Source organism: Ptychodera flava, chromosome 3 (genome assembly GCF_041260155.1).
Source record: "Ptychodera flava strain L36383 chromosome 3, AS_Pfla_20210202, whole genome shotgun sequence".
In the NCBI taxonomy this organism is placed as follows: Eukaryota; Metazoa; Hemichordata; class Enteropneusta; family Ptychoderidae; genus Ptychodera; species Ptychodera flava.
The window spans coordinates 1,472,501-1,482,744 of record NC_091930.1 but is presented as its reverse complement, the minus strand read 5'-3'; the positions used below and the strand labels follow the sequence as shown (position 1 = coordinate 1,482,744).

The window sequence follows — 10,244 nt, the reverse complement described above, 5'->3', positions numbered from 1 at the left end:
ATGTTTGGCCAAAACTTCTTAGGTGATGGGAAATGTCAAATTTGTAGACAAGATGAAAGCCTAGAACACATCTTATTTTATCGTCACTATGTTGGATAAATTTGACAAAATATAATTATCATTTTATTAGAAAACAATTGAAATACAAATGTGCAAAAATGTGTGAAACCAATCGTGTGCAATTATCTGTAACTTTACTTTCACTGAAGGAACAAAGTCATTTCTTTGAATCAGGACAGTAGCTGTAACTTTTCCTGGTTTTCATCTGGATCAGGAAAAAACTGAAGGAACGAACTCATTTGTTTGATGGGACAGCAGCCGTGCGTTTTGATGATATTAGCTTGCCGCTGGATGATAAACTGAAATAGTCAAAAAAGAAGTGCTTTCATAAGCTTCTAGTTATCGGTATAGGAGAAAAATGCATATCGTTCTTGGAATATTCACCCAAGAACTTTCGGACGAGAAAAAACAAAACAGAAAAAAAAGTGGAACTCATCAACATTGTTGTGAGATCCCCATCGGAAACACTGGGATCTCACAACAGTGTTGAAATCTTTACCTGGCACTTGACGTAGAGGGCGCTCTTCTGTGCGGTGCGTTTTCCAGACTGTACTGCAAAGCGTTGCACTGAACCTAGCGGATCATGAAAATCTGTTTACCCTTTGTGAGTTTTTCCCATTCTAGAAGGTTCGAGCAAAATCCTACCACCAACGGGGACTGCGGTTCGAGTATTTAGCCAATGTCAAATTTAACTATTAGAATGTGCGTCGGGGAGATATATCCTGACCATTTCCTCAGACTTTCACATTTCTTTTCTGGTCTACCACTCATGTTGGCACATTTTGAAGCTTTTGGGATGTGAAAAATGTCCACCGTCTTAGCTTATCAACCTGTCACAGTTCAGGAATAGGCCCGCACGGGATTGTACAAGTAATCACAATGCTACTGGTTTATACCAACAAACATACATGCAAACAAACACAGAAACAAACAAAAAACACATGGAATCCGCCATTGTTGAGATAAACATTCTGAAATTTTTATTACTTATGTGTGTCACCAATGGAATCACATTGTTAACCTGTTGTAAAACTTGTTCAAATTTTAAAATTGATAGCAAAGTAGTTGGTTTTGAAATTTTAGCACCGAAATAATCATAGGCCGGATATATATAAACGGGCGCGCGCGCGCACACACACACACACACACACACACACACACTCGTACGTACATACATACATACATACATACATACATACATACATACATACATACATACATACATACATACATACATACATACATACATACATACATACATACATACATACATACATACATACATGGAGCTATCAGACTTTCTCTTGTAACACGCTTTGCATGTTGTACGTATACAGTCTGCATGAAATCTAATACGAAACCTACTTGGTGGCTGTATGTGCATTTTTACTTTCAACAGCTAAAACAAGAAGCATAGAGTAGGATTTGCAACATAAATTTAAACTGAGAAACTTTACATTTTGTCTCAAATAATCTTAAAACTTCCACAATGGATAGTAAATAATTGTTTCGTAACAATTTTTTAACACTTTGTACTAATAACTTTTAAATGGAAAACAAGAGTGTTATTTCTGTGCACATTTTACACACATTTTCATATACCAATTTCAATTTGCATAATTACTGTCCCGACTGTCTGGCGCTGTCTGGGTCAGAGGTTAGTATATGTAGGTCACTGTCAGGTCACCGTCGTGGCCAAGTGGTTCATAAAACAGGAACATTCATCGGGGCCAGGGAGTCACCTAAGTTGAAATAATTACCCGGTACCAGAAATCAAAGAGACGACATAGGTAGAATCCACGGGCACTTTGACCATTGGGACCGTAAGATCTACACTCTCTCTTTGTTTTTGAAAACCAACATTTACGCTTTCTTTTTTCAAATTGTACAACGCTGATTTTAAACTTATTCAGAAAAAAGTTCGAAACATGAAGTTACACGCGAATGATATTTGGGTACGATATAATTTTGTTCTCTCTCTCTCTCTCTCTCCTCTCTCTCTCTCTCTCTCTCTCTCTCTCTCTCTCTCTCTCTCTCTCTCTCTAAAAAAGTACACGTCATTAGAGAAAAAAAGTGTTTGGAATCAAAGAAACACTGCCCTACTGTCTTTTCTACAAGTTTATTCCTGTGTTAAAGAGGATTATGGAAGTGTCATAGCCTTTTGCTTTACATGGAAATTGTAATCTGGTGAAGTTTTCCCCCGAAAAAATATTCCCTGACAGCGTTATTGGTCATAGCGCCCTCTTGCGATACGATGTCGAACTCGAATTCAGTTGAACTGGCCATTCAGTTGAAACATGGCGACCTGTGTTGAGGGTCAGCTGTTCGCGCTCCCCATGAAATCCATGAAAACTGCGGATATTATACTCACTTTGAAGTAAATCAAGGCGTCGCTACATACAAGAAAGTCATTGGAATGCCCAGGTATGTTTTCGCACACACATCTCTGTGAAATCTAGTCAATTTTCGGATAAGTTTTTGTCAACACGATGCAATGGGCTGTCTGTGTAGCGAACGATATGAAATCTGCTGCCGGATTCATCTCAAAAAACATGAAAATGTACAAATTTTAATATTTTTGTGGTAAACACCAACTATTTTAGCCACATTAGGAATTAATTCAAATGTTTGATCCAAAATTGACTGAAAATACCAAAATCTTTAAATTTTGCATCAAAAATTCAACATTTTCAGCCCATCCGTAGCATCGTGTTGTGTAAAACTAGTCTGGAAAGTTGTAGATTTTCACCAGAAATATACCTGCAGACTTGACATGTTATATTGTCATGTCTGCTTCTATGTATGTTTCTGTACACTCATGCACACATCTGTGAAAGTCAACAAATTATTCTGACAAATATTTCACAAAATATTGCAACAGGCTGCTGTCAGAAAAATTTGAAAATGTATATAAAAAATATATCATTGACAGTATTTTTCAAAACAGTTTGATAAAACAGTTCGTTGAAGTGAAATGTTGATGTTTGATCCAAAACTACCAATAAATCATAGACCCTCGAGGGTCTGTGAGTAAATATGCAAATTACTGAAACGACAGCAAAAAATACACATTTACAGCCTGCCAGTTGCAATGAGTTGTGTAAAATTTGTCAGAAAATTTGTAGATTTTCACTAGAGATATCCCTGCAGAGTTGACATGATGTGGTGTCATGTCTGCTTATATGTACAGTAGTTTAACACAGTGATCCTGTGTTACAACTAATCTGTATGGATTATCCTTACACAGTGCAATGTAACGGGGTTCCTCTAACTGACCTTGACCTTTATAGCTGAGAAATTCACCATCACAATTGAAGTGAACCACTCTATCCCACTGTATCACAAACATATATGCCATCTTGTTGGTGATCAAAACACAAACCCTCTGGTCCCTCTAAGTGTCCCTTGCCAATGTCTCTTATACTTTGCATCTGGTGATTCAAAACATGAACACATTTCCTGCCATTATCTGATACAAAAATACATTTCTTATTCACAATCAGATCATAGGGACGACTGACTTGTCCTTCTTCAGTTCTTGCAATGTGTTCACCAGATTTATTATATTTTCTCACATATCCTTTCAAGTCACCAATGAATATAAAACCATCAGGACTCAAGCAGATACCGGTTGGATCAATTCCTTCTTTGCGTCCAAAACAGTTTAAAATCTTGCTTTGTCCAGAACTCACCACAACTTGGCCATTCCCTCGGTCACTCATAAAGTATTGGTCATTGTCTTCATCCACTGTGACAGTGTATGGTTTAAATGACTCTGGGAATGCATGGAATTGTAAGATGAGATCACAGCAGAGTTTGATTGGATCAATAACCTGAACTCTATGATTGTTTAATCACATATAACCCATTGACCGTTCTTCTTGATGTATATTCCTCTGGCCCCATTAAATTGTCCTGGCATTGATCCAGACCCAAACACTTCAAGGACACTCCCCTTGACCGGATGGCCTTCGAAAAACAAAAACAGAAACAAAGGTCAAAGGTCAAAATGCAAACTACAATTTCTATGAAGTCAAACATTTTCTGATCTCACAAATTTTGACTGAATGCAAACTTCCTTTGTTTACACAAACACATGGAACATTTAAAGGAACAACTTCCTTACATGTTTATGTAACTCACATGTTTCCATGGCAACGTATTTGCATTTTATTGTGGAAATGTGATTTTCAGTCCATAAGGTAAGTCATTGTATTGCTGATTAGCTCATGTTTTACAGATAGAGTTGCCAGGTTGTAAATTGTTTGGTTGTGTTTTGACTTCAATTCAGATACATGTGTATGATAACTCACGTGTTTCCATGGCAACATATTGACATTTTATGAGTGGAAATGTGATTTTCAGTCCATAAGGTAAGTCATTGTATATCTGATTAATTAGCCCATGTTTGATGGATAGAGTTGCCAGGTTGTAAATTGTTTTGTTGTGTTTTGAAGTCAATCAGAGATACATGTTAATGTTATTAACACATTTCCATGGCAACATATTCACATTTTATCAGTGGAAATGTGATTTTCAGTCCATAAGGTAAGTCATTGGATTGCTGATTATCTCCTGTTTTCCTGACAAGTTGCCAGGTTGTTAATTGTTTTGTGTTTTTACCTCGGTCACAATTATATATACATGTTGATGTAACTCGCTTGTTTCCATGGCAACGTATTTGCAGTTTATCAGTGGAAATGTGATTTCAGTCCACAATGGAAGTAATTCTTATTGTATTGCGGATTAGATCATGTTTTACAGATAGAGTTGTCAGGATGTCAATAGTTTTGTTGTGTTTTGACCTAAATCGCATATACATGTGAAAGTAATTTGAACATTTCCATGGCAACATATTCACATTTTACCAGTAAAAATGTGATTTTCAGTCCAAATGTAAGTCATTGTATTGCAGTAATTAGCTCACAGATAGAGTTGCCAGGTTGTACGTTGAGTTGTGTTTTGATGTTGGTCAGGGATACATGTTGATGTAATTAACCCGTTTTCATGGCAACATATATGCATTTTATTGATAGAAATGTGATGTTCAGTTCGTAAGTAATTTTATTGCTGATTAGCTCATGTTTTACAGATAGAATTGCCAAGTTGCAAATTGTTTTCTTGTGTTTTGACCTCAATCACAGATATGTAGGTCCTATCAGTTCATTTCTCAGTCCATGTTTTGGGTTTTTTCCAAACTCAGGACAAATTGGCTTTAATATCCCTACTTTTTTGTAATTATTTGCACATCTCTGGTATAATAGTTTGTGCACAGTATCCACTTCTCTTTTGCTGAGTGTCTTGAAGGTAAAAATACTTTGGGAATTCCTGCTGCGGTTTTGAATGTTTTCCAGTAAACATTTGTGTACATGCACTTGTTGATGGTGAAGACTACTGGAAAAAAAATAAGATTTTGTTGAACGATGTCAGTTTCCATGTCCAAGTAATCTAAAAATTTTGATTCAGTTTAATTTTGTAGTTTGTCTTTAAATGTGGACAGTGATAAATTCTGTAAATTTATTTGTTTATTGTACCTTTAGGCCATAGCCAAATGATGTTTTGTTTCAATGTGTACAAGCCCCTTGCCTTGAAGTGTGCAAAATATCTCTTTCAAATGTTTTTTGTCCATGAATTTTGAAACATTACTGGACCAGTGTTTATATCTTTATTGTCTTGCAGTGGCCATGCAAAAGTTCATTTGCTCAGCATATTTGGTGTTTGTTGGTTCAAATATTGTCAAGCTTGTAATTTTAATTTTCATTGATTACTCTGAAACACTTTTTGATTCTTTCTTTGGTATGTTGGCCAAACTAAATTATCTTGTTCTTTACCACTTTGTGAATGAGACACATACTCATAAGTAAAAGCCTGTTGTTGTTGTTTTTGTTTTATTTTTGTTCAGTTCATTGTGTGTGCACTATTTCTTTGCCGATATTTTTTTTCTTTTTCTCTCAAACAAACTCCACCGAGTCATTTTCTTTGATGCTATCATTCCTTTGATCTTGCTCTTTTGGCAGTTTTATCTTTTGAAAAATATATGTTGAGCTTAAATATTTTGTTTAACATAATAATGGTACATTCAAGTACATTCATAAACTTCAGCTTTTAAATTTAAGGTTTTTACTCAAAAGGGATCCATAAATAGATGTTATCTTAAAATTGTAAAACTGACCATCAACTGGCTAAGATCAAAACATCTCTGAACATTGTATTGCAATCTATCTTATGCTACTCACAGGTTTCTTTGTCCTTATGTAGCACTCCTTATGAAAATAACCAAAAACAGTCTTTAACCCTTTGCACCCTGACCCCCTTGTGACCTATGTCATATGGACTTTTTCTTCCAAGCTGGGTTCAAAGGGTTAACTTGGATCATTATCCTTACATGTCAGTCAACTAGCTGTATCGTCATCATGTTGATACTGATAACTGTAATGCATGTCTCTTTCTGTCACCCCCTCGTGCTAGCTGTTGATCTGTTACTGTACCTACCGGTAGTTGTCTTGTCTTCTATATTCTAGCCCTTCTAGCTCTTCTAGCCCTTCACATATATTCTTAGATGCAGAATATTCAGCTGTATATATTGTGTAGTTATTGCACGTAACTTACAAATTTACACATAAGATGAATGGATCATGTTTTTCACCTGATTTGAGGATAAGTACTTGGTATTGCTTTTGGTTCTGTTCAATTTTGAACAGTGAAGGTATTTTGCAGGAAATTATTGACAGCTGCCAAAATATGAATCATAGTCATTTCAATCTAAACAATAAAATCATCTTTTTTCTATCAATTTAACAATGTGGTCTATCACTCTTGTAGTACTGGATTTTTGGATTTTTCAAATTATTAAATTATAAGTTTACCATTAGTGTCTTGTGTTATTCAGAATTCTGCCAAAAGGTCTTATTCATAGTGAGAACTGTGGAGTAAGATAGTTTGAAAGAAAGCAATTGAAATCTCAGTTAAAATATTCATAAAGCCATATGTATAACTCTCTAAATAAAAGCTAATCCACATTCTTTGCTTTCTGTTACATTGCAGGTGAAGACTGCATTTTCACCCAGCTTTCCTACGGACATACAGTACCAGTCAAATCATGGTGACTGACAGAGAAGCAGATGATGAAATGGACAAAGGTCAGTGAAGTACTCTTGTCAGAATTACTGAAGATGAGAAGACAGATGAAGACGGCAGCTAAAAGTTATCAGAATCCCATTCTACATAGGACCTCCTCCTGGTAACAGCAGCCATGCTGAAGATGTCTAAATGGTTTCAACTAAGATTGGAATTCAACACCGTGTACATACTGTACACACAAACCAAACGGCCCTTTTCAGGGCCATCACATTCTCCAAAAAGAGAACTACCGTATACCATATATTTCTGTTATCATTGTGTTCCTGATTTTAAACATTCGTTTCTGTTTATCCATGGTATTGCTTCATACTTGTTTCTTGGATAAAACATGCCAGTCAGCTAACCTATACAGGTGAACAGGTAGGTAGAAAGCTGTAAAACACGTTGAAGACTGCTTACAGAGGATCTTGGGACAAACACTACTACTCAGTTGCTTTGAGTAAAATAAAATAAATTGTAATTGTGCTTTACAAAATACTTAAAACCTCTTTCATAGCTCCACCTTTACTCGGCAATGACACACTCTCTTGTTTTGATTTTGTAATGTAGCCCAGATCAGTCAACTGCCATGCGTAGTCAGTGAGGGACTGTTATCTGTTTGTTTGCAATTTGTTTTCTGATTTTAGGTTGAATACTGATTCTCAGCTATGCCACTTTGAAGCCATTGGTTCACACATCCAAACCCTAATGAATGGATTTGAAATACGCCTGTCAGTCAAGATACTCTACACTTTTCTATATACCGGTAGGTAACATTTTACACGGTGCAATCAATGTACTCATACATACATGATGGACACATTTTAGACCAAGGCAAGCAAAAGGATGTTATAACGTGTATTATATCATACCAGTATATTGATGGCGCAAATGCAGCAATCTGATTGGTCGAGACATGAAAAGAACCATGGTATATTGGCGATATACCACGGCTGGCATATGCGCGAGCTCTCAGCTTGAGCTAAAACCGTTTTTGACATTCCATGCCAGAATTTCAATATACTGTTATGATATAATCATAGCAATAAATCACACCCAGAAACGGTATACCACTCGATTTTGACCAGTTCACTTCATATATGCACTCGCTACATGTCGTGAACTAGTCAAAATCTCGTGGTATACCGTCGCTGGGTGTGCTTTATTGCTTTTAAAATATATATGAGACTACATCAAGAATGCTTGATATCTATTACTAGAGTTTCACACATTCATGCTATCGTCACACAGATTATATATATATATATATATATATATATATATATATATATATATATATATATATATATATATATATATATATATATATATAATTGCCTGAATACATGGGTTTATGTGCCCAGGACTAGGTGACAATTTGCCGGACGCCAGGAGGGCATATTGTCTCCTGCTACAAGGGCACATAAACCCATGTATTCAGGCAATAATATTTTTATTTTATGCCTCTTCACAGTCAGTGCTATATGACATTTAGTTAAATGCATGGCAAACAATTTTACCATTATCAACCAGCATCAAGCAGATTTTAATGAAAATCAAAATAGAAGTTCACACATGGATATTTTACATGTAGCGTTAAGCGTCTACTTTGACGTTGAAAACACCGAAGGGCTTCACTGGACTGGGTAACCATGGAAACCGGTCAGTACATCGTTCACCGGCCTTCAATTCCCCGGATGTTCCTATTCAAATCAATGCACTGATTTGCACTCACATCATACATAGATGATGTCATTTCTCTAATTCCAGACTCAGTGATTATCTCCCTATGATTTATCCATCTGTTTAAACAGATGGAACACAGCACATCCATCGCCTTTGGTATCACTGACTTCTACCCCACTATTACCAAGAAATTGCCAGCAGATTTGATCCAGCATGCACAAAAATTTACCAGCATCATAGACTAAGAGGTGAATCATTATGCATTCAAGAAAGTCCATCCGGCAAGACAAAGAATCTGCAAGAAAGCTCCACTGGTGACATGTTTGATGTGACAATGGGAAGTTTGATGGAGCAGAAATATGCGAACTGGTCAGATCATACAATCTCATCTCTCAGCCAAATACTTGCTGGGAAAACCTATGTCAGCCTCTCCCAAGGTGACGGCCTCGCAGTCACAAACAGCAGATCACCAAGACAGTGTGATAAAATGAAGAAAGAAATAATTTCCATTTTCCATTCATTTGACCTATGCATTACCATACAAGCAAACATCAAGACCACAGATTTCCTTAATGTAGTGATGCGCCTCAATGACAGATGGTCAGACTCAAATTTCTACAATTCTTTTCTGATTTACCACTTTTTGGGACTCATTTTAAAGCTTTGGAAGAAAGTAAAACTTTCACCGTCTTGGTTTTTTCGAAAATCCAATATTTAATTTTTCCGCATAGCGTTAACACAGGAAGGGTGGCCATTTTGAATTTGAAATATCGCAAAATGTTGGGTGATGTGCTTCACTAGTTCCAAACTTTGCACGGTGACCCCTGATTTTTATTGTTGATTAGGTAATAGAATGGTTGAAAGTTTCATTGAGGAAAGTTTGAGCAAATGTTTAAGTCTTGCACTTTCGAGGTGCACTCAACCTGCAAAACGGAACGTTTTAACCTTACAGCAAAGCAAACACCAGCTGTCTAATTTACATAGATAAAAGAGCAAACTATCCACCATCCATCTTGAAACAAATACAAATCTCAGTCAACAAAAGGATATCCAGCATCTCAGACTGCAAAGGCCAACATTGCAAAAGGCCTTCCCTGAGTACGAAACAGCACTTAGGACAAGCAGACACCATAGCCTACCACTGACTGGCAACACCTTTAAAAGATCACAGGGCTAGCAGAAAATTTGTTATAAGCCATAGTCCTGTCAATCTGCGAGATTTTGTCATAAATAGACAGCTGATCCCACCGTGAGAAGTGCCTTGTAACGTCAACTACTTTTATAAAGCTCCATAATCACCAAGGATGCCACAATTGAGTAAAGCAGTAAAAACACATTGGCAGAAGATTCCTAAACCTCATTAAACATCACATAATCTA

The 10,244-nt window shown here is 36.4% G+C and overlaps 1 protein-coding gene across 1 annotated transcript in view; it reads right to left on the bottom strand.

Moving 5' to 3' along the window:
• Nucleotides 1-1,014: 1,014 nt before the first annotated feature.
• Nucleotides 1,015-10,244, bottom strand: part of LOC139129422 (uncharacterized) — a 16,817-nt gene continuing 7,587 nt past the window's right edge. The window contains exon 5 of the mRNA XM_070695062.1: nucleotides 1,015-4,029. The gene's annotated coding sequence lies outside the window, so the exon portion shown is untranslated. The remainder of the gene's footprint in view (nucleotides 4,030-10,244) is intronic.